Here is a 26,313-nt window from a genome sequence, read left to right on the forward strand (position 1 = left end):
AGAATATCTCTCGAGGCTTACACAAGATAGATGACACTGGCAGTTAAAAATAGGATATGTTAGATAAACTTTATAATGCAAAACTTGAGGCAGAGGAACTCTAGCCTATTATTTTAAGTAATCTCATGGATTTTAAATGTTATATAATAGAGATTGAGAACCAAATTGTGGTAATAATAATGTGAAATGCAAACCTTTCATATATCATGATATTAAATGATATCATTAAGTTTAAACATTAGTTTCACTCTATGGAAATCAGATTTAAATAGCACTATGATTATTTTACTCGTAAAACTAGACATCATCACAAATGTAGGTAAAAGTTACAAGTTATTTTATAGCTAGCACTCTTTTCTGAGTAAAAGGAAGAGTTTATTGGATGGAATAAAATTCAACTTAATTTTAACATAAAACAGAATTTGTGTTATAAATGTAAAAAATGTCAAGTTCTTTTTAGTATATATATTGATTCTGTATGTTATGCTTTTAAAAATTATGACATTGTTTTTCTCGATTCATAAATTCACAGTACCAGGTGCATATTTAAGTATATGTATAAGGAAAAACATATAGACATAAAACTTTGGAACTCTAAATATCATAAATGCCAACTCCTCCATTTTGTGATGAAATCAAGGCAATTGGTATCTGCTTCATACTCCAGGACTCTGTATTCTGTCTCAGAATACCTGTTTCCAAGCAACAGTCCCCCTTCCTTGTTTGATTACATGTAAGTGCATTCAACAGATATGAGTTAAGCACTTACTGTATTCCCTTGTTCCAGAACAAGGGAATACATAAATGAAAGAACTCTAGACTTTAAAGAGCTTAAATTTTGAAAAGAACGGATTTTGACACATATATAAACAAGCGTGGCAGATTATCCTAAGTGTTTTATTAAAAGTGTGCAGCCACTGACTATCAAGTTTCCAATGAGATCTGAATGAGGGAGGGAGCAGGGAGGGAGTGTTCATCTCAAGCTGAATGCTGTAAAGTGAATAGATATTTGCTAAACAATGCATAACAACACTGAATAAGCAGAAGAGTTGGAGCTCAAGTTTTGAGTAGACCAGAAGAGAATTGGAGAATGAAGAAGGTATATGGAGAGAGAGAGAGAGGTGAGATCAAAGATAGCTTTTTTTTTTAAGTAATAATGAATCAATATGCTTTAACTTTGTTTCTTATCTTAAAAATCTTAATACTATTCCCCACTTGAGTTGCAGCCAACTCAGAAGTATATGACATAGGGAAAAGCATTCTGCATTAGTCCCTTGGAAAGCGTCATCTTTACGTAGTCATTTCCACATCTAAGTCTAGCTGTACCAACATATGCATGAGCATTTCTCATTTAAATTATTACAAACTTGCATAGTAGATTTGAAGAATCAGATTTGTCCATCATCTGCTTGGGTGTTATTGCCTTACTTGCCGGCCCTGTATTCTTTCTTGATACGTGGAAACTGTTCTAGCTGCAGACTCGTCATGATGAGACCCAGGCCATCGTCAACCTACTACCCAGGTTGACAATAGCCTTGGGTTTTATGAACTCTCCTGTTTTTTAGCCATTCTATACTTCTGCTTTCAGAAGTAAACTATTCTTCTACAGATCTCTGTGTGAACTCTGTATACTTCTGCTTTTGGAAGTAAATTATTCTTAAAGATTCTTAAAGTTGTAAGGACTTTTAAACTTTTTATTTTGTCAAGATTTTCTTAAAATATTTCAGTTACAAATCAGTTCTGTTACCTTTATTCATAACACTGTTTTAAAGCAGAAGAAATTGTCATAATGAAAGTTATGTTGCTAGTTTGTTTCCAAAAGGCAAAAACGAACAAAAAACAAAAAACAAAAACAAATAAACAACAAAAAAAACAAAGATAAACCTCTAAAATAATGAATCATCACTGAAGTGTTTAAATAAAAATAGCTTAATCTAAAATTTTGCTTCCATTCTTTATTATGTACAAGCTAGGAAAAATAAAGTGACAGTGTTCTTGTCTTGTAGGGCATGCTGTTACAGATAGCTGAAGAGGCTTATGTCAGTAGAACAGTTTAAAGTGACCTGGAATACAGACAACTCTTCCAATTTTAGTATTAGTGAGTTCCCATGAAGTTTTCCCAAGATACCAGCAATTGTTCCATGAGGAAGACTTTGTAATATTTTCTTTTTTTTTCCCTCTTAAAAGTTTCCTTCTTTTTTTATTTTTTTATTTTTATTTTTTATTGGAGTTCAATTTGCCAACATATAGCATAACACCCAGTGCTCATCCCATCAAGTGCCCCCCTCCGTGCCCGACACCCAGTCACCCCCATCCCCCGCCCACCTCCCCTTCCACCACCCCTTGTTCATTTCCCAGAGTTAGGGGACTCTCATGTTCTGTCACCCTCTCTGATATTTTCTCTCATTTTCTCTCCTTTCCCCTTTATTTCCTTTCACTATTTTTTATATTCCCCAAATGAATGAGACCATAGAATGTCCTTTTCCGATTGACTTATTTCACTCAGCATAATACCCTCCAGGTCCACTCACGTCGAAGCAAATGGTGGGTATTTGTCGTTTCTAATGGCTAAAGAATATTCCATTATATACATAAACCACATCTTCTTTATCCATTCATCTTTCAATGGACACCAATGCTCCTTCCACTGTTTGGCTATTGTGGACATTGCCCCTAGAAACCTCGGGGTGCAGGTGTCCCGGCGTTTCACTGCATGTGTATCTTTGGGGTAAATCCCCAGCAGGGCAATTGCTGGGTCGTAGGGCAGGTCTATGTTTAACTCTTTGAGGAACCTCCACACAGTTTTCCAGAGTGGCTGCACCAGTTCACATTCCCACCAACAGCGCAGGAGGGTTCCCCTTTCTCCGCATCCTCTCCAACATTTGTGGTTTCCTGCCTTGTTAATGTTCCCCATTCTCACTGGTGTGAGGTGGTATCTCATTGTGGTTTTCATTTGTATTTCCCTGATGGCAAGTGATGCGGAGCATTTTCTCATGTGCATGTTGGCCACGTCTGTGTCTTCCTCTGTGAGATTTCTCTTCATGTCTTTTGCCCATTTCATGATTGGATTGTTGGTTTCTTTGCTGTTGAGTTTCATAAGTTCTTTATAGACCTTGGATACTTGCCCTTTATCTGATACGTCATTTGCAAATATCTTCTCCCATTCTGTAGGTTGTCTTTTAGTTTTGTTGACTGTTTATTTTGCCGTGCAGAAGCTTTTTATCTTGATGAAGTCCCAATAATTCATTTTTGCTTTTGTTTCTCTTGCCTTCATGGATGTGTCTTGCAAGAAGTTACTGTGGCCAAGTTCAAAAAGGGTGTTGCTTGTGTTCTCCCCTAGGATTTGATGGAATCTTGTCTCACATTTAGATCTTTCATCCATTTTGAATTTATCTTTGTGTCTGGTGCAAGAGAGTGGTCTAGTTTCATTCTTCTGCATGTGGATGTCCAATTTTCCCAGCACCATTTATTGAAGAGACTGTCCTTTTTCCAGTGGACAGTCTTTTCTGCTTTGTTGAATATTAGTTGACCATAATGTTGAGGGTCCACTTCTGGATTCTCTATTCTGTTCCATTGATCTAGGTGTCTGTTTTTGTGCCAGCACCACACTGTCTTGATGACTACAGCTTTGTAGTACAACCTGAAATCCGGCATTTGTGATGCCCCCAGCTGTGTTTTTCTTTTCTATTATTCCCCTGGCTATTCGGGGTCTTTTTTGAGTCCACACAAATCTTAAGATCATTTGTTCCAACTCTCTGAAGAAAATTCATGGTATTTTGATAGGGATTGCATTAAATGTGTAAATTGCCCTGCATAGCATTGACATTTTCACAATATTAATTCATCCAATCCATGAGCATGGAATATTTTTCCATCTCTTTGTGTCTTCCTCAGTTTCTTTCAGAAGTGTTCTGTAGTTTTTAGGGTATAGATCATTTACCTCTTTGGTTAGGTTTATTCCTAGATATCTCATGCTTTTGGGTGCAATTATAAATGGGATTGACTCCTTCCTTAATGTCTCTTTCTTCAGTCTCATTGTTAGCATATAGAAAGACTTCTGGGCATTGACTTTGTATCCTGCCACACTGCCTAATTGCTGTATGAGTTCTAGGAATCTTGGGGTGGAGTCTTTTGGGTTTTCTATGTACACTATCATGTCATCTGTAAAGAGGAAGAGTTTGATTTCTTCTTTGCCAATTTGAATGCCTTTCATTTCTTTTTGTTGCCTGATTTCTGAGGCTAGGACTTCTAGGACTATGTTGAATAGCAGTGGTGAGAGTGGACATCCCTGTCTTATTCCTGATCTTAGGGGAAAAGCTCCCAGTGTTTCCTCATTGAGAATGATATTTGCTGTGTGCTTTTCATAGATGGCTTAAGATGCTGAGGAATGGTCCCTCTATCCCTATACTCTGAAGAGTTTTGATCAGGAATGGATGCTGTATTTTGTCAAATGCTTTCTCTGCATCTCTTGAGAGGATCATATGGTTCTTGTTTTGTTTTTTTTTTTCTTGCTGATATGATCAATCACGTTGATTGCTTTATGAGTGTTGAACCAGCCTTGTATCCCAGGGATCAATCCCACTTGGTCATGGTGAATAATCTTAATGTACTGTTGGATCCTATTGGCTAGTATCTGGTTGAGAATTTTTGCATCCATGTTCATCAGAGATATTGGTCTATAATTCTCCTTTTTGGTGGGGTCTTTGTCTGGTTTTGGAATTAAGGTGATGCTGGCCTCACAGAACAAGTTTGGAAGTATTCCATCTCTTCCTATCTTTGCAGGTTTATGAGCAATGCTTCAATATCCTCCCTGGTTATTGGCCGGTTCAGGTTTTCTATTTCTTCCTGTTCCAGTTTTGGTAGTTTGTGGTTTTCCAGAAATATGTCCATTTCTTCTAGAGTGCCTAATTTATTGGCATATAGCTGCTCATAATGTTTTTAAAATCGTTTGTATTTCCTTGGTATTGGTGGTGATCTCTCCTTTCTCATTCATGATTTTACTAATGTGAGTCTTTTCTCTCTTCTTTTTAATAAGGCTGGCTAGTGGTTTATCTCTCTTATTAATTCTTTCCAAGAACCACCTCCTGGTTTTGTTAATCTGTTCCACAGTTCTTCTGGTCTCTATTTCATTGAGTTCTGCTCAAATCTTTATTAACTCTCTTCTTCTGATGGGTGTAGGATCTATTTGCTGTTTTTTCTCCAGCTCCTTTAGGTGCAAGGTTAGCTTTTGCATTTGACTTCTTTCCAGTTTTTGGATGGATGCTTGTATTGCGATGTATTGCCCCCTCAGGACTGCTTTTGCTGTATCCCAAAGATTTTGAACAGTTGTATCTTCATTCTCATGAGTTTCCATGAATCTTTTTATTCTTCTGTAATTTCCTGGTTGACCCTTTCATCTTTTAGCAGGCTGGTCCTTAACCACCACGTGTTTGAAATCCTTCCAAACTTCTTCTTGTGATTTAGTTTCAATTTCAAAGCATTATGGTCTGAAAATATGCAGGGGATGATCCCAATCTTTTGGTATCAGTTAAGACCTGATTTGTGATCCAGTATGTGGTCTATTCTGGAGAAAGTTCCATGTGCACTAGAAAAGAATGTGTATTCAGTTGCGTTTGGATGTAAAGTTCTGTAAATATCTGTGAAATCCATCTGGTCCATTGTATCATTTAAAGCTCTTGTTTCTTTAGATATGTTGTGCTTAAAAGATCTGTCATTTGCAGAAAGTGCCGTGTTGAAGTCTCTCAGTATAAGTGTATTATTATCTAAGTATGTCTTAACTTTAGTTATTAATTGATTATATACTTGGCAACTCCCATATTCGGGGCATAAATATGATGATTGTTTAGTCCTCTTGTTGGGTAGATCCTTTAAGCATGATATAGTGTCCCTCTTCATCTCTTAATACAGTCTTTAGGATAAACTTTAATTTATTTGATATAAAGATGGCTACCCCTGCTTTCTTTTGAGGACCATTTGAATGGTAAATGGTTCTCCAACCTTTTATTTTCAGGCTGTGGGTGTCCTTCTGTCTAAAATGAGTCTCCTGTAGACAGCAAATAGATGGGTCTTGCTTTTTTATCCAGTCTGAAACCCTGCGTCTTTTGATGGGGTCATTAAGCCCATTTTCACATTCAGAGTTACCTTTAAAAGATATGAATTTAGTGTCATCATGATACCTATTCAGTCCTTGTTTTTGTAGGTTGTTCCCTTAGACTTCTTCCTCTTCCTCTTCCTCTTCCTCTTCCAGAGTTGCCCTTAATATTTTTCTTGCAGATCCGGCTTGGTGGTCATATATTCTTTCAGTTCCTGCCTATCTTGGAAGCTCTTCATCTCTCCTTCTATTCTGAATGAGAGCCTTGCTGGATAAAGTATTCTTGGCTGCAGGTTCTTCTCATTTAGGACCCTGAATATATCCTGCCAGCCCTTTCTGGCCTGTCAGGTCTCCGTGAGAGGTCTGCTGTCATCTGATATTTCTCCCCATAAAAGTTAGAGATTTTTTGTCTCTTGTTGCTTTATGGATCTTCTCCTTATCTCTGGAATTTGCAAGTTTCACTATTAAGTGTTGAGGTGTTGAGCAGTTTTTATTGATTTTAGGGGGGGATTTCTCTATTTCCTGGATCTGAATGCCTGTTTCCCTTCCTGGGTTAGGAAAGTTCTCAGCTATGATTTGTTCAAATACATATTCTGGACCTCTGTCCCTTTCGGCGCCTTCGGGAACCCCAATTAAACATAAATTTTTCCTTCTGAGGCTATCATTTATTTCCCTTAACCTATCCTCATGATCTTTTGTTTTTCTCTTTTTTCCTCAGTTTCCCTCCTTGCCATCAACTTGTCTTCTATGTCACTCACTTGTTCTTCTACCTTGTTAACCCTCGTCGGTAGGACCTCCAGTTTGGATTGCATCTCATTTAATTGATTTTTAATTTCTGCCTGATTAGATCTAAATTCTGCAGACATGAAGTCTCTTGAATCCTTTATGCTTTTTTCTAGAGTCACCAGTAGCTTTATAATTGTGCTTCTGAATTGGCTTTCTGACATTGAATTGTAATGCAAATTTTGTAACTCTGTGGGAGAGAGGTCTGTTTCTGATTCTTTCTTTTGAGGTGAGTTTTTCCTTCTAGTCATTTTGCTTAGTGCAGAGTGGCCAAAAACAAGTTGTACTTGCTAGAAGCGCAAACTCTTCTCACTGTGGCATTCCAGCTGTTCTCTCTTTAAATCTCTGGCTGAATTCGTAGGTTTTCAGGATGATTTGAAAGTTATCTAGGTAATTTGGTGGGGACAGGTGATTTGGGGAGCCTACTCTTCTGCCATCTTGCCCCCTCCCCCTGTAATATTTTCATAGGCTTAACTGTCTACATGATTATTTTGATGACATACATTGAGAGAAATGTTCTTCCCCTACCCAGGTTTAGATTTTGTTTTCTAATAATTGCTACTTAATATATTTGTTGGTTGTTTTTCTTTGACAGATATGATAGGCAGGTGTGGCTTTCCAACTTTATATGATTCTTAGAGATTACATCTATTCCTCCAATAAGTAGGAGTGGGCTCATATAGTACATAAATGTTGCATAGAGGTAAGATATTGGAAAGGTAGAAATTAAAGATGTCATGAAATATTATGTCTGGGTAAATGAGAGTAGGAAATTTTCACCGGCAGAGTTTCTGTGTATATGTTCCATCAATTACTGAGCGAAAGAGAGGTAGTGATATCTCCAACTGTAATTATGGACAGGTACATTTCTCCTTTCAGTTCTAGCAAATTTTGCTGCATTTATTTTGAACCTCCAATTAGTCCATACAATCAAGAGTCTTAAAGTTTCTTGATGAGCTGACCCGTTTCTGAGTGCATAATAACCCTTTTTCATCCCGGTAAATTCCTTGTTCTGAAGTCTATTTTGTCTGAATTAAATAACAGTTTTGGTTCTTTTAAAAAAAATTTGTTTAAATGTTACATATTTTCTGTGTGGGTTTAACCAATTCATGTCTTTATTTTTAAAGTGACTTTCTTATAGACAGCCTACAGTTGGATATTGTTCTTTCATTTCACAAAACAATCTCTGTATTTTAATTGGTAATAATATTGTTTAATATTATTGATAAGGATGGATTAAAATACCATTTTGGTAGCTGTTTCCTATTTTTTCTATCTGTTCTATGTTTCTTTTTCCTGTTCTACCATTTTTGGTTAAGAAGATTTTTAAAAATTCCATTTTATCTATACTACTTATGTTTAGCTTGAAAATATTTTAAATATTGTTTTAGGGCTTATGGTGTACATTCTTAAGTAATAAGAACCTATCTTCACATAATATTATATACCATTTCATATGTGGAGCTAAGGACCTTACATTCCCAATAGCTTTTTCCATCCATTATACATTTTTGTCATATATTTTATTTTTATATGTGTTACAAACACACACTACATTGCTACCCTTTTGCTTTAAATAGTTGTTTTTTAGAACAGTTAATATTAATGGAATATGTTATATTTTTGTTCCCTCTATTTCCACATTTTTGTGTGGATCCTTTCTTCTGTCCAGTGTTATAATATACCTACCTGAAAGTCTCCTTTAACATTTCTTTCAGGGCAAATCTATTGGCAGTTAATTCACTCAGTTTTCGTCTGTCTGAAAGTCTTTATTTCTCCTTCGGCTTTGAAGGATATTTCCCTCAGTTGCCAATAAACACTCTGGTACAGGAGTGAGCAAAGGCACAAGAGCAAATGTCAGTTTTCCATTATTACATAAAAGTTCTGGTTAGCAAACAATAATCATGTTGTATTGAGCATCATTAATCCAAGGATTAGTAAATATTGTCTCAGCAAATTAAAATGGTTGAGTTAATGAGAATTAGGCAGCTACTTTTAATGACTTGAACTTAGGTGTAAGTAAGCCCATGTAAACATAAAACTGCATCTCTTATGTTAACGATCTTGGAGCAGAAGGAGCAGGGAAAGATAGGAGAAATTTTGAATGAAAATTGATTCTTGGACTTGGGAGACCACTGTGGTATCATAGCCTGCACGTTTCGTAATGTATTTATTGAGCTACGACTGAATTCCTTGGCTTCAGCCTCTGCCCAAACAGCCAGAAATGTGAACCTACTAGTGATTAAGATCATGGTCCAAAAAAGAGTCAATGTCCACTTCCAGTCACAGTCATTAAGAAATTAAAGACTCATCCTTGTTTTAAGAAGGGGAATTTAGAGTGGACAATAGGCACATTTATTTATTCTACTAATTCATCTAAAAATCAGCATTTTTTTTTCTTTTCAGAGGAAAGTGTTGATTCGTCATTTTCCACATGTGAAGTTTAAGGAAAATTGGAAAAGATCTGTTACCTTGTCTTAAATCACTACAGCCAATTCAGGGAACAAATAGAAGAAAATAAACTTTTAAAGAATTCTCAGGTTCATTTACAAAGAAACAACTTTTTATTCCTCCATGAGCAATGTGACTTAGGTCATATTGTAAGTTCTTCTTCGTGTTTTTAGCAGATTTCCTGTATCTATGATTATTAGTTGACTCATAAGTAATTTCCTCCAAGATTTTAAAAAGTCAGGTAACTGCTCTTTTGCTGCTGGAAGAATAGCAGCTTACAGTGATACAGAAAATGCAATTCAATAGCTAAGTTTGAAACATGAGATGAGAAACGTGAGCAGAACATGAGTGTGTGTAGGTGATTAATGCCTTGGGCTTAATCAAGAGACCTGAAGTCTCTCGGTACACAAATTACCATAGGAGACCACCTGTGCCACACTTCCTCACATTCTCATGTTGCTAGGATCTCTCTCTCTCTCTCTCTCTCTCTCTCTCTCTTTCCAGGTCCTTGTTCTCCAGTGTTGTGCTCTCCTAGTGACTGACAGTCTGTTTCTTCCCTCACACGTTGTGTTCCTCTCTCTGCCTTTGGCTCCTGCCGTCCTGCTGGTGATGCAGACAACCCTCTGGGTGCTTGAATCTTCCTGCTTAGCTCTAAGAAATACAAACAAAGCCAGATGTTGTAACTGTGAACTTTCTATTTAGACACAGTTTGTCAGTTTTTGTGAAAGCACTTTCTGTCAAAAGTCTGTCATAGGATTTCATAAGAAAGAAGAAAATGTTTAAAAATGCAAAATGTGGGCTTGAATAATTGAAGGCAGACTCAAAGGAATGACCTCAAATGACCATAGTAATGAGACGACTATAATAATAACATAATGTATTTGCTTCTCTTGTTGTCACTTTAGGAAATTGCAGCTACAGCGATTAAGTTAAGTGCCCTCATGTATGCATTCATAAAAGAGTAGAATCAAGATTTGATTCCTTCTGGAACATCAAGCCTATGTCCTTTCCTCTACAGTCAGTGCTACAACATGGTGGCAGATTTTCTAGACTGTTAAAGGTCTGGCATTTCTTGGCCATCTAGAAAACATATTCAGGAAAAAACAAAAAAACAAAAAAACAAAAAAACTTTAAATGTGAAAAATCGTAAGTATAACTTGAATTTAGTATATGAAATATATATCACCAGTTTAAATATTATGGAAAATAACTTTCAAAAATAAGTCCAGAAGTGGGTAGGGGATGGGTGATATAGATAAAGGGGAGAAACAAGAAATCCAATTGTGAAAGACCAATGGACTCTAAAAAGCAAAACAAATGAATAAACAAAGAGCAGAATCAGACCGATAAATAGAGAACTGATAGTTGCCAGAGGGGAAGGGAGTAGAGGGAATGGTCAAAATGGGTGAGAGAAGTGGAAGATACAGATTTCCAGTTATGGAATAGATTAGCCACTGGAATAAAAGGTATAGGGTGAGGAATAGTCAGTGATGTTATAACAGTGTATGGTGATGGATGGTAGCAGCACTTGTGGTGAGCGTGGCATAATCCAGAGACGTTAAATCACTATCTTACACCTGAAAGTTATGTAAATTTTGTGTTGACTAGGCAAATTTTTAAATATTTTCAAAATACGAGAAAGCTAAAATTATTAAATTTTAAATGTGTCAGTCTTTTATTTCGGAAATATAGAGTGGGTTTTGTCCAAACTTAGAAAATAGCACTTTCTCATCCATGAAATAAACCAATGAATTCTAAGGGAAAAATGAAATCACATGATTATATCCATAGAAGCTGAAAATGTTTGAAAAAAAAATCAGTATTTATTCTTCATTTTTAAAAATCCATCAGCTATGTGTAGATGTTTACTTGTCTATCTCAGATAATTTTTAATGAAGAAAAATCTGTCATTCCCTTTAAAGTTAAGAAAAATGCCCTCTGTCTAAACTACTGACTATTCAACTGGAAATATTAACATTTAATTAACCACAAGTAAAATGAAGTATTAAAAATCAGAAAAAATAGAAAAATGTTGCCAATGATATAATCACTTATGTGGAAAACTCTAGAGAGTGAGAGATTTGTCTTAAAAACAGTACAAAGAATAAGGCATACGTATTGTGGCATATAAAATTTATGTATAGGTAGCATTTGATTTCATCTTTACTACCAATCCAATAGAAAAATCACATATGTAAGAAAATTTAAAACCTAAAATTGGATGTAAAGGGAAAAGCATATCAAGATTTTGTATGAGATTACTCAACATCACTAAAATATTCATTGTCCCTGGTTTAATTCATAAATTTACGTGACATCTGTAAAACTACTTGAAGTAATTCAATCAGTATCTTCAATAAGTGATGCTTGGAACAAAATACCCACCTAGAAAGAAAAATAAGCTTTGTACGGTACCTCACATCAAACACACAATTCCATTCATATTTTCTCAATACCTGTGCAATTGTTTTCATACATTTGCTTTTATGCATATTGTAGAACACATGTTATAATAGTTGTTTACATAGTCCTATTTTTAAAAATATAAATAAAAAACATAAAATTTAACCATCAATTTAAATAAAATTTAACTGTATATAGCCATAGCCACAGAGGTAACATTTCCAGTGAATTCTATTCTTTCTTGAAGATTCCTATTTCCGTCTGGTATCATTTTTCTTCTGTCTAAAGGATTTATTTTAGACTTTTTGTAGTGCAGATCTGTTAGAAGTAAATTCCGTCAGCTTTTGTATGTTTGAAACAAATCCTGCTTTCGTTTTTGAAATACATTTTTTTTCTGAATGTAGAATTATATGGTGATAATTTTTTTCCTTCAGAACTTTAGAGATTTTAGTATGCTGTCATCTCACTTGCATTGTTTCCACTGATATATCTGCTATTATTCTTACATTTTGTTCTATATAAGTAACATGCCTTTGTTCTGCCTGCTTTCAAGACCTTATCACTTTATTTTGAGAAATTTGGTTACAGTGTGTCTTGGTGTCTTTTTTTTTTCATATTTCTTGAGTTTAGAATCCTTTAAGATTTTTAGATCTGTGAGGTTGTAGTTTGCATCAATTTTGAAAATGTTTTGATCACTGTTTCACTGTTTCTTCAAATATTTTTGTTGCCTTTCCTTTCTTTCAATGCTTCTTTAAAATTCCCTAAAATCAATGAACTGGGGCAAAAGTAGAACTAACTTCATTTGTTTCCTATCTGTTAGGGATTAGTGTCATTCATTGCCTGCTGTCTACTGTCCTGAAAACCACTTTCATCTATTTTTGTCTGGTGTTGTTGCTATTGTTGCCAGGAGGGTAAATTTGTCTTTTATTACACGTTAGCTGGAAGTAGAATCTCAAAGTTCTAAGACATTCTCAAGAAAATGCAACTCATTTATTATGAGCTATGTAGAAAATTAACTATTGGATATTTTGTATGCTTCCCTTTATAATAAGAACTATATTAATTGCTATTAACTAGTTTTCCTAGTTAGGTTAAAATATATTTTCAAAATATATTATATATAATTGATGTTATATGAAAAGAAAATTGAAATATGAATTTCATTTTACACTAATACTTTAAAATGCAGGAGATGTAAAAATTCTGAGATTTGTTCTTGTTTAAGTAAAAATTTCATATGCACTTTAAATGAATGCTAGTTACAACTTCAAATAGTACTGATAAATTTTGGAAATACAGCTGACTCATCGAAATGGACATTTCACCAGCAAAATACATATATGCTTTTCAAAATTAAGCCAACACATATGGAACACCAAATTAATCACTATATTTGTGTGATATGCACTATTATAATTCTCAGCTCTTGCTCATTCAAGTTGATTCTGTAGTCCTCTCCATTTTTCCAATATTTAAACTGTCCCTGATGTGCTGGTGAAAATACACCTGGAGAAGGACAAACATTATATGTTCTCATTCATTTGGGGAATATAAATAATAGTGAAAGGGAATATAAGGGAAGGGAGAAGAAATGTGTGGGAAATATCAGAAAGGGAGACAGAACGTAAAGACTGCTAACTCTGGGAAACGAACTAGGGGTGGTAGAAGGGGAGGAGGGCGGGGGGTGGGAGTGAATGGGTGACGGGCACTGGGGGTTATTCTGTATGTTAGTAAATTGAACACCAATAAAAAATTAAAAAAAAAAAAAAGAAACTCCAGCAGACTTTCGCGCTGAGCACAGAACCCAAAATGGGGGTTGGTCCCACAACTATGAGATCACAGCCTGAGCTGAAACTGAAAGTCAGACAATTAACCATCTGCATCACACAGGCACCCTAGGTCAAAATACTTTTTAAACAAAATTATCAAGATATACTTCACATACAATAACAGTCACTCATTTCAAGCTCTCTGGTTTGGTCTGGTTCTGATGGCCTTTGTTGGTATTGAGAAGTCTATATAGGTGGGCTTCCACTCAGCCCTCATTCTCACTAAGGAGAGGGTGGCTCAGTTTTCCTTTGGCACCACTAGTGGCTAATGTCTCCAAGCTCCCGCCTCTGGATTTGAAATCTTATTATTTGGCAGCACTAGGGAAACATACAGGTAAGTGGTTTTTAATATATTCAGAATTGTACATCTCCACAATCAGAAACCCCTCCCCATGAGCTGTCATTCTCTACTTTCTCCAAACCCCATCCTTCACCTGGGGCTCTAGGTAACCAGTAATCTACTTCCCATCTCTATAAGTGTGCCCATTCTAGATGTTTTATATAAATAAAATCATATAATATGTGGAAAAAAAATACACCTGGAGGTTCTTTCTATTCCTGTGCCTACTTGCAGATACACCTTTCATGACCGCTGCTCAGATTCCATGATGAAGTACTTTCTTCCCTCAATTCCTTCAGCAGAAGCCTACTGAAATAGTTGGGAGAAATAATCCTTTGCTATTACCATGTGCTTGCTCATTTTCAGTTTAAGCCAACAAGACCTACTGGCTGTATTTCTGTACAGAGAAATAACACAGATTTCTTTAAGAAGTTACAAACAAATAGAAAACATAACCAATTTGGTCTTACAAAAGTTCTGATATTGTTTGACTACAAAGTCTATTTGAAAATTGATTTGCTAATTATAGAAGAGGATTTTTGTTAGTCTTGATAATTATAAGATTAACAACTACGGTAAAGATAACACTGGGGCTCACATGATGTCGGTTACATTACCTAATGTTTTTGCATGTAATTAATAATTTGAGTTTTCTGAAGATGAGATTAATTATCTCCATTTTACTGTTATAAAAACTGGGATATAGATTTATGGTCATGAACCTTGTCATAGATCACACCGAGACAGGTGAAGCTGGGACTAAAAACCAGAAACATGACATAGTCCTGGAACTCTCTTTCTACTGTTACCTTACCTCTTATGCATACCTAATTTATAGAAATCAGTATTTTTTTTTCCTTGACAACTCAGTCATAAATAAAATTACTCTTATCTGCTATATATTTCTAATTACTATATTTTCATAACTTCAAAATTTTTATCTTTTACTCTAGAAATCTCTCCTAAAATGCCTCAAGCATCTCCACCTGGTCTTCAACATCATTATGAATGAGCTTTATTATTTTCACCACCACCTTCCAGTATGATTGTTTGAATATTTATATGAAGGTTGAAACTTTCAATGAGTATCTATAGTTGCTACTTCTATTTCCTTTTTTCCATTTTTTACTTCTACTTTTATTTGAAAGAATCACAAACTTACAGCAGAGATGCAGGTATAATAAAAAAAAATAAAACTTTTTTCCCCAAAAACCATTTGATAGTAAGTAGTTGATATGATACACTCTTGCCTCTGTGTAGTTTAATGTATTCTTCCTAGACACCAGGACTTTTTATGCATAACTGCAGGACAACCATGAAAATCAAGAAGTCTATATGGTCTATTATTACCATCATCTTCAGATCCCATTCAAGTCCTTCCAGTAGTTTCAAAGTGCCCTTATAGCAAAAGGACATAATTCTGAACGGCAAGTTCTCCTGAGTGTTCATGTCTCTGGTTTTCTCCAGTCTGGTTCAGTTGTACAATCTTTCTTTAACTTATATAACCTAGACACTTGTGAATGCGTAGACCAGTTTTATAGAATGTTTTACAACATGTGCTTGTGTGTTGTTTCTCATGGTTGGTTTCAAGTTGCATTCCTTCAAGTTAGTTTCTTCCACTGTGAAAGTAATACTCTGCTTTCTTCTCCAAATTTTTATTTACATTATAGTTAGTTAACATAGAGTGTAATATTGTTTTCAGGTGCAGAATTTAGTGATTCATCACATATAACACCCAGTGCTCATCACAAGTGCCTACCTTCATCCCCAGCACCCATTTAGCACATCCCCTGCCCACCTCCTTCTGTCATTCCTTCTTTCCTTAGTTTGTTCTCTATTGTTAAGTCTCTTATGATTTGCTTCTCTTTTTTCTTTTTTTTCTCTACCCATATGTTCATCTGTTTTGTTTCTTAAATTCCACATATGAAATCATATGGTATTTATGATTTTCTGACTGACTTATTTCACTTCATATAATACACTCTAGCTCCATCCATGTCATTGAAAATAGTAAGATTTCATTTTTTCATGAATAATATTCTTGCATTAATTTTAGCCATTTTGATACATGTGAGGTGTATCTCATTGTGGTTTTGACTTGTATTTCCCTGATAATGAGTAACATTGAGCATCTTTTTATGTATCTGTTAGCCATCTGGATGTCTTCTTTTGAGAAATGTCTATTCATGTCTTCTATTTCTCAATGGATTGTTTTTTGACTGTTGAGTTTGAAAAGTTCTTTATAGATTTTGGATACTGATCCTTTCTCAGATATGCCATTTGCAAATATTTTCTCCCATTCCATAGGTTGTCTTTTGGTTTTGTTGTTTCCTTTGCTGTGCAGAAGCTTTTTATCTTGATGAAGTCCCAATAGTTCATTTTTGCTTTTGTTTCCCTTGCCTCCCACCACGTGTGTAGTAAGAAATTGTGTTGACTGAGGTCAAAGAAGTTGCTGCTTCAGTTCTTTCTAAAATTTTGATGAATCTCTGTCTCACATTTAGGTCTCTCATCCATTTTGAATTTATTTTTGTATTTGGTGTAAGAGAGTGGTCCAGTTTCATTCTTGTGCATGCAGATGCCCAGTTTTCCCAACAGCATTTGTTGAAGAGACTGTTTTTTTTTTTTTTTTCCATTGGAGTTGAAGATTAGTTGACCATAGTTGTGAGTCCATTTCTTGGTTTTCTGTTCTTTTCCATTCATCTGTGTGTCTGTTCTTTTGCTAATACCATACTGTCTTGATGATTATAGCTTTGAAATTAGTATAGCTTAAAGTCATGGTAACTCCAAGGTTGCTTTTCTTTTTCAAGGTTGCTTTGGCTATTTAGAGTCTTTTGTGGATCCATACAAATTTTAGGATTGTTCTAGCTCTGTGAAAAGTGCTGGTGGCTTTTTTTTTTTTTAATTGGGATTGCATTAAATTTGTAGATTGCTTTGGGGAATATAGACATTTTAACAGTGTTTGTTATTCCAACCCATGTGCATAGAATGTTTTTCCATTTCTCTGTGTCCTCTTCAAGTTCTTTCATAAGTATTCTACAGTTTTCAGAGCATAGATCTTTCACCTCTTTGGTTACATTTAGTCCTAAGTATCTTATAGTTTTTGGTGCAATTGCAAATGCGATTGATTCCTTGGTTTCTTTTTCTGTTGATTCATTGTTGGTGGATAGGAATGTAATAGTTCTTCAGATTGATTTTATATCCTATGACTTTCCTGAATTTGTATATAAGTTCTAGCAGTTTTTTTGGTAGAGTATTTTGGGGTTTCTACACAGAGTATCATGTTGTCTGCAAGTAGTAGAAGTTTGACTTCTTCCTTGCCAATTCAAATGTTTTTTATTTATTTTTGTTGTCTGATTGCTGAGGCTAGGACTTCCACTATTATGTTAGTAATATATATATAATATAATATAATATATAATAGTAATGATGAGAGTGGACATCCATGTCATTTTCTTGACAATGGAGGAAAAGCTCTCAGTTTTTCCTCATGAAGGATGATATTAGCTGTGGGTCTTTCATATATAGTCTTTATGATGTTGAGTATGTTCCTTCTGTCACTACTTTGTTGAAGGTTTTTATCAAGAATGGATACTGAATTTTCTCAAATGCTTTTTCTGCATCTATTGAGAGGATCATATGGTTCTCATTCTTTCTTTTATTAATGTGGTGTGTCATGTTGATTGATGTAAAAATATTGGACCACCCCTATAGCCCAGGAATAAATCCCATTTGATTGTGGTGAATAATTCTTTTAATATATTGTTGGAATCAATTTGCTAGTATCTTAATGAGAATTTTTGCATCCTTATTTGACAGCGATGTTGGTCTGTATTTCTCCTTTATAGTGGGGTCTTTGGTTTGGGGATCAAAGTAATGCTGGTCCTGTAGAACGAGTTTACTCATTCAAAGTCACTCAAATCCTACAGGAACTTTTCCTTCCTTTTCTATTTTTTGGAACAATTTGAAAAATTGGTATTAACTTCTTTTTATTTTTCTTTTTAAAGATTTTATTTATTTTTTGGGATCCCTGGGTGGCGCAGCGGTTTGGCGCCTGTCTTTGGCCTGGGGCGCGATCCTGGAGACCGGGGATCGAATCCCACGTCGGGCTCCCGGTGCATGGAGCCTGCTTCTCCCTCTGCCTGTGTCTCTGCCTCTCTCTCTGTGTGTGTGTGACTATCATAAATAAATAAATAAATAAGATTTTATTTATTTATTCATTAGGTCTAAAATGATTGTCTTGTAGGCAGCATATAGATAGGTCTTGCTTTTTTTTTTTTAAACAATCCATATTAATACCCTGTCTTTTGATTGGAGCATCTTATCTATTTACATAAAGAGTAATTATTGAATAAGATACGAATTTGGTGCAATTAGGTTACCTGTAAAGTTGGTGTTTCTGGTAATGTTCTCTGGCTCAGATAAGCATGCAAACTAATAAAACTAAAACAGGAATAAAGAGAAAATTTCAATGGACCCATAACCAGCAAAGAAATTGAATCAGTCATCAAAAATCTCCCAAAAAACAAAAGTCCTGGGCCAGACGGCTTCCCAGTGGAATTCGACCAGACATTTAAAGAAGAGTTAGGGGGCACCTGGGTGGCTCAGTGGTCGCATCTCTGCCTTTGGTTCAGATTGTGATCTTGGGGTACTGGGATCGAGTCCCACATTGGGCTCCCCACAAGGAGCCAGCTTCTCCCTCTGCCTGTGTCTCTGCCTCTCTCTCTCTGTGTGTCTCTCATGAATAAATAAATAAAATAAATAAATAAAAAATAATGAAAATAAAATTCAATAAATCTTCTGCCCCTTTTCCTTCTCTTCCTCTTCTGGGACTCCAATTATATGAATGTTATTATACTTTAAAGAGTCACTGAGCTAAGTCCACATTCTTTTTCTTTTTTTTTCCCTAAGTCCACATTCTTGATCCAATATTTTTCTTTCACTATTCAGTTTTATTATTTTCCAGGATTTTTATCTTCTGTAGTGTTGATTTCTTTTCTTCATTCATCCTCATTCTCATTGCATCCAATTGGTTTTGCATCTAAGTTATAGCTTTTTTTATTATGGCCTGACTAGCTTTTAGCTCTTTTATCTCTATAATAAGGAATTCTCTAGTGTCTTCTATGCTTTTCTCAAGCCCAGATAGTATCCTTATGATTGTGGTTTTAAATTCCCATTCAAGCATCTTACTTATATCAGTTTTGGTGAAATTCTTGGCCATTACTTTTTCCTGTTCTTTTCTTTGGGGTGAATTCTTCCATCTTGTCATTTTGTCTAAGTCACTGTTTTGTTTTGTTTTATTTTGTTTTGTTTTTGCTTGTTTGTTTTTGTTTTTGCGATTGTTAGGAAAGCCTGATGTATCCCTGCTCCTAAGAGTAATGGCCATATTAAGAAGAGGTCCTATGTTGTCTTGGGACTGGTGCTTCAGGAGGTGGTTCAGAAAGTACACTTGGCTGTTGTGGTTTGGCTACTCTTTCCCTCAGGTCAATCCTCTGCTGAGTTTCTTCTTACCTGCAGTGGGGGGTGTTTGGATTTTGTTCACTGTGTGACAAGTTTTAACTAGGTGTGTTTCATAGGAAGAGGAGCTTGGTGTAAGCAGCTCTGGCCTCCACTGGGAAGCACTGTGTTGCTCACTGAAACCAGTCATTGCTGATGGGCAGGTGGGGAAGAAAGGGCATCACCTTGCTGTGTTGTTCCAGAGTGGAAAGTTCCTTCATACCACAGTCCAGGATGCCCTCAGAGAAGAGCAAAAAGTCACCCCTCTTGCGTCTCTGGCTTCCATCAGATCCCTGCCTTTGTCAGTGTCTGAGCTGTCTCCCTGCCAGGCAGTTCTGTACTCTTGTATTTTATCTTGGGCACACTGCTGAGTTTCAAAACTTCATATTTTAGGAACATGCAGGTTTTTGCTGCACTGTGGCTGGAGTCAATTTGTTGCAGAAGTCGGACCCTGCAATTATTCAATTTATGGTAAAGTGCAGCAAGAGGCTGGCACCAAGGTTTCCTACCCTCAGCTGATGCCTATTACTAGGCTAGTGAATATGGCAGCACCTTAGCACTACAAGTTCTTTTGTTCCTAAAGAGGCCTTGCCACCACTCCCAGATGCACTCCAAGAAGGGGAACTCATTCTCCCTTTGTGACCTAGGTGATCTTCAGATCATGCTGCCCACAGGAGCACTGCTAAGCCCACCAGGCATAACTGTTATGATGGTATGGATTTCTCTTTTCTTTTTAAAGATGTTATTTGTTTTGAGAAAGAGAGAGACAGAGACAGAGCACAAGCAGGTGGAGGGGCAGAGGTAGAGGGAGAAGGAAAGGGGGACAGATAAATTCTTAGCTGAGTGGGGAGCCAAACTTGGGGCTCGATTCCAAGACCCTGAGATCATGACATGAACCGAAGGCAGACACTTAACCTAACCAACTGAGCCATCTCGGCACCCTAATTATGCAGATTTATAAAATTTCAGACTTTGAACTCCATTGCTTAAAAAACAAATTACGGTAGTCAGCCATCACCTTTTCCCAATGGTTTTGGGGAATAGTCTTTCTTGTGCAATCCTGTGTGTGCTGCTTTCACTCTTTCTCTCTTTTGCGCTCTCCTCTGTCCATGATCAGGGCTCCGTCCCCTCTGTAGCATCTGTACTTCTTCTCTCCCCCAAATCAAGATGCAGTTTGTTCTCAGTCCTCAGATTGATTTCTGGGTGTTGAGAATGATTTATCTAACTGTGTTCAAGGGCCGAGGCAAGTGTACAACCCCCCCGCCCCCCACTTCTCGACCATCTTAACTCCTATTGTTTTTCCTTAAAGTTTTAGTTTAAATTCCAGTTAGTTAACATATAGCGTAATACTAGTTTTATTAGAATTTTATGATTCATCACTTACTCATCACATGTACTCTCCTTAATCCACAGCACCCATGTAATCCATCCTCCTGCCCACTTCATTCTGTTTTTATCATTGCACCCTATGAAGATGTACATCAATTTGACCTGTCCCCTTATCAGTTACAGTAATCCTTTGTCAGAGTTCTCAATTGTCAGACTTCTTGTCAGTCAATAAGTATTTTGTGGGGGACTACCTTGACATTGTGGAAATATCTTGTCCCTTACAAATGTTCAAGATATCCAATTCAATATATTCAAATTGGCCTATGGCTTCCTATTTTTAAAAAAATGATCATAGTTTGTTACTATCATTTTTAATTTCAAATTGCCCAAGGTCAGCCAATGAGAATGCATTGAATTTGGCTTCTGTGTCCTTTTAACATATTTGCTTTCTTCTCTGAAAACTGCTTCTCCAGAACAAGATGTTCCAGGCTCATCTTATCCTTTAACTGCTCCAGCCCTTGGGTTTGCTATTTCCTCAAGGTGTCTGCTTACCTTTTTTAGTAGAAAATAATGTTAGGAAACAAAAATCCATGTGCTAGGTCTCTTCATTGTTCTAAGGGTGTTTCTGTTCAAGTTCCTTCAGCAGATAGAACTGGAATGTGTGTGTGTGTGTGTGTGTGTGTGTGTGTGTAGTGTATGTGTACCTTTTATGGCTATTTCTCTACATGTCTATTTTTTAAGATTTTATTTATTTATTCGTGAGAGGAGGGACACAAGCAGAGGGAGAATTCCGCGGAGACCTGCATGTGGGACTCGATCCCAGGACCCTGGGATCATGACCTGAGCCAAAGGCAGATGCTCAACCACTGAGCAGCCTAGGTGCTCTTCTATCTATATATCTATTGCTGTATATTGAAAGCTGTGAGTTCATACTAATACCTCCAATTTCAATCTAATAGTAGGGTTTATTCTAATGTTATCTGTTACTTATTTTTCTAATAGTGAGAAACTTCTAACATTTAACATTCTCATTAATGTTAAGATATTTCTTTAGCAGTCCCCTTCTATGTGTCCTATTTCTGATAACCACCATTGTCTCCTCCCCTGCATACATACCCTCCTCATGCCATTTGGCTTTACCACCCTCCCTAAGCTATTTCTACTGTCAATATGTGAATGTTTTCCTCATTCCACCTTTAGGCTGACACTCAGTGCTGGATGCCTCAATGCTTTGATGCCCTCAAAACTCTACATACGCTCTAATACCCTGGACCCTTTTCCTCTATAACACCTTTTCCACCCTGTTCTCAGCCATTGTAACTATCTTCCCACCAATGTAGAAACTTATCTCATCAAGCCCCTCCTAATGGTTTGAGGTTTGAATTATTCAGGAAGAGAGAGAGAAACCTCTTTTTTTTTTTTTTAATAAATCCAAATCAGTAATGTTTCACTCACAGGATTCCACCAAGCATGTATTGCTAGAGGGACAAATGAGTCTCTTGCTAAATCCAACTCTCAAAAGTCCAGTCCTTTTCTAGTTTGACCCATTAGCAATGTTGGACCCAGTTAAACACTTTGTCCTCCTTCATATACATTCCATAGTTGACTTCCAGGATACCACACTCTTGTGTTTCTCTTCCTGTTATTCCATTTCAGACTTATTTTCTGGATCTTCCTCTGTTCTCTGAACTCTTCATCTTAAGGTGTCCTATATTCAGACCTTGATACTATTCACATATTCGTGTACTTTTTTGGTAATATCATTCTTCCCATCTCCGCTGCCAACACCCTGCAAAGAGATCATCATCTCCCCTGAATTTCTGCAAAGACCTCCTAACTGGCCTCCCTGCTTTTAGAATTGCTTTTAAGTGGTTGGTTCTTAATACATGAGAGCAATTCTTTTAAATCAAAAGCTAAACATTCTCTACTCAAAACCTGTGATAGCTCCCTATTTCGTTTAGAATAAATTCCTAAATGTCTACCAAGGCTTTCAAGATCCCACAAGATCTGGCTTCATTGTTCCTAGTAAGACCAGATTACTTAATACTCTATTCATTTTGCACCAGCTATGAGAACCTCCTTGCTATCCCTAAAAACATACCAGGCAGGTTGATGACCTTGTGTCCTTTGTACTATGCACTTGTTATTTCTTTCTAGAATTCTGTTTCACCAGACATTTTTATAGCTAACCACCTCACTTCCTATCAGTGGTCAAATGTCACCTTGTCAACAAAACTGTTATAATCAACTTTCTTAAAATTTTAATCTGTGCATGGACGTTGTAACCTTTAGTGTTTTCCATTTACCTTCTCTTGCTTTGCTTTCATAAAAACATGTTCAATGGCATTCATCTCATTCTAGCATACTATATAGTTGTTTTTTATGTTAGTTTTTTGAAAATGAAATATCCATATTGAAAATCCATTTTTTATAATGAGACACATAACTTGCTACATCATTTTACCACTGCCTAGACTCCAGGGCAATTTCTTACTACTTTCATCTCTAATCTTATTTCCTAACAATATTGCATAATATCTAATTTTCCCAACTTAACAATATCACATTGTGTTTCCATCTTATTTATCTTTACAATTTTGCTAAGGCCCAGACTTTTGCATGGAGCCCTCTCTTACATTTCTTCTCTCAGATACATTACTCAGCACAAATTAATCTACATAAATTAATCAATTGGCACAAATTAATTAAGCTGCACAAATTCCAAAGTTTGGTTGCTCATCCATTCTTGCCCATGAAATGCTGTTTTCTAGTTAGCTGTTCAAATATCTATTGCTTATATTAAAAAGTACATTAATTATTCATATAGTTGTCTTTCTTTTTTCCCTCTAATTCATGCTAGACTTTTTAGTAGGAATCAGCACCAGGAGGGAATTTAGCTTAATATTCAGCTTCAATTCTTATTTTCACTTGCTAAACTTATCGGAGACAATTATGATCTTGTGAAATTTTGAAGCAATTTTATTAAAAATAAAAAAATATTGTGCTTCTATCAGTACATATGTGTGTTATGGACATGGATATAAATAAGTTTCTAAGTGAATATACTTAAGGGTTTGTATTTTTTGCTGTGCCAGGTAGTAGTGGACATTTTCATTTGACTGATAACTAAGTTTTTCCTTTTTTATTTAAAAAAAAAGGAATCAAAGGCTAAAAAATTTCCCCTTAAATAATAAATTAATTAATGATAATTGCATGATGTGTAATAAAAAATTAGATTTTCTTTAAGATTCCTCAATCAAAGATAAAATTCACTCATTCATTATCACATTATTATTTAGCATCTTCTATCCACCAGACACAGTTCCAGAGTCTGGTAATATATTAGAGAATAAATAACTCTGGTATTCTTGTTCCTTATGGCATATACTAGAATATTGAGGATAAAAGTAATTGTATCTTTATGAACTAAAAAATGTAATGCAGATGCACTGCAAAAGTATCCGAGCAAATTATATGAAAAAGGTTTGAACAAATGCTCTACTCATGACTTTGATCCTCTGTCAATACAGTTTGGTTTTAGTTTTCTTCCTATAAAGTGATGCATGTAATTGGGCATAAAGACAGATGTACCATTATACTCTTGTATTCATCCTTACAATTTTCTTGGCATGCTTAGTTTAACTGGAAGTAAAGGAAATAATTTTTCATTTATTTTCTGTTATCCTTACCCTGGGAGGGCCACCCAGTTTATGAAATAAAATTGTGCTCTTTTTCAACTTCTGTTTCCATGGACATTTCACATTGCTATCACGAATCATTCCAGAGTAAGATACGGTTTCCATTACCTCACAGGTTTGCTTATAATTTATGAAGCAGGCAGGATTGTATTTGATTTCCCTAAGCTTCACTGAACCTGAAGGTTTGAGAACAACATTTGTTTTGACTGGAAAGCTGAATAAACACAATTTTACAGTTTTAACAGGAAACATTTATCAAATCCATCAAGTTAAAATAGTGGAATAATTCAACAGAATATTTATGTGTTTTCTTGTTTCTTTAAATGTTAAATGTGTCAATAATATTTCACAGTATGGATTAGGCTACGGACACTAGACTACATAGAATCAAATGTGATTATGCATCGATTCTAAGATATTCACATTTGTTTTAATCTGTGCTACTTATTAAGTATGTTTATGTCCTGAATCTCTATTGAATGTACTTGGCTAATTTGATTTTGCTATGTGTTCTTGAGTATTATAGTTTATGGTTTAATCAAATAGACCAAAGATCTAATTTAAGATATTAGAATTTAGAGAAAATTCTATAAGCACGTGATTGTTCTTAAATTACAATTTTAGTGTTTTCAAGGAATGTATCGTGACTTTAAAACTGTTTTAAGCCTTCTTTATATACAACTCTCAAAACACATGCCATTCAAATAAAGTACGCTCTGATAATTTGATGAAAAAATATTTCAAATAAATTTCAGCCGACTTTTTATAATGGAGAGTAAGTCATAATCCTTACTCTGGATTATAAATTCCTTTGATATGAATGAAATTTAATGACTTTTTTCTGATAAGACAGAAACACATGGTAATACATGAAACAATTTTAGAGTATTTGTTCTATGTTTTTCTTCTTTAATTTTTGTATTTGGTCCAAAGTGAGATGATTTTTGGATACAGGATAAAATGAATTAGTTTGTTTTAGGTGAAATGATTAAGGTATTCAGAAACTGATAAAAGTTATCTCAGATAGAATTATGATTGTATTTAACATCCATAAAGGCAAATTTTTGGAGAAGCAATGAGGTATTAGTTTGGGACATGTATAGATCCAGTGACATTGGAAAGAAAAACAAGGATTATGTAAATTTAAGCCAAGTTGAAGAAATGGGTTAGGGGATAAACATGAAATTAGCTGGGTTTGAGGCAGATACCAAAATATTGGTCAGGACATGGTCAGGGTAATGGAAACATATCAATACATGACATTAATTATAGATTCACATTTTTTTTCATTAATCACATAATACCTCCTAAAGTACTCTTCTAGGCACTTTGAGATGAAATGTGCAAATAAGACTGGCTATCAAGAAAATGATATTTTATTGACTGGGGAGTTTTCATACCCTTGAAGATGATAATAACCATGGTACATGTCAAAATTTGACCATATCAAGCATCAGGGGAAAAAAAGACATAATAAATTAATACTCATATAATAGCTTGTATTATGAAAATAAAATAGAATAAACAAATAAAATATCTTTTTTCAGATTATGTTTATTAAATTCATAAATTTTCTTTCTATTTGCTTGAGGAGAAAAGCTTAGTTCATATTTTTATTCCTCCTTTATCTCTTGGGAAGTCCAGATTAACAGCTTCTATTGATTCTCTCTCTTTAATATCATTATATTCTTATCAATTTCTCCAATTAAATGGAACCACATAGTATTCCTGCCTCCATTATTGTCCATTCTAGTTGATTGTAAAATTTGAAGCCAGGCTCTTTCAAACACACATATCTGACCTGAAAAGACAAGTCACAAACTTAGAGAAAATTTTAGCTAAAGACAAATATGAAAAAGGATTTGCATCTGGAATATATAAGGTTCTCTAAAAGTT

General features: G+C 35.4%; 1 long non-coding RNA gene across 5 annotated transcripts in view; it reads left to right on the top strand.

Moving 5' to 3' along the window:
• Nucleotides 1–682: 682 nt before the first annotated feature.
• Nucleotides 683–26,313, top strand: part of LOC112651014 (uncharacterized) — a 176,170-nt gene continuing 150,539 nt past the window's right edge. For 3 of the 5 annotated variants that reach the window (XR_003130548.3, XR_003130550.3, XR_003130549.3), the window contains exon 1: nt 685–1,121. This is a non-coding gene — a long non-coding RNA (uncharacterized LOC112651014). Of the gene's footprint in view, nt 1,122–26,313 lie in introns of all 5 variants that reach the window. The other 2 variants (XR_003130551.3, XR_003130552.3) reach the window with 2 other exon arrangements.

The sequence above is a fragment of the Canis lupus genome, chromosome 16, assembly GCF_003254725.2.
Source record: "Canis lupus dingo isolate Sandy chromosome 16, ASM325472v2, whole genome shotgun sequence".
Classification (NCBI taxonomy): Eukaryota; Metazoa; Chordata; class Mammalia; order Carnivora; family Canidae; genus Canis; species Canis lupus.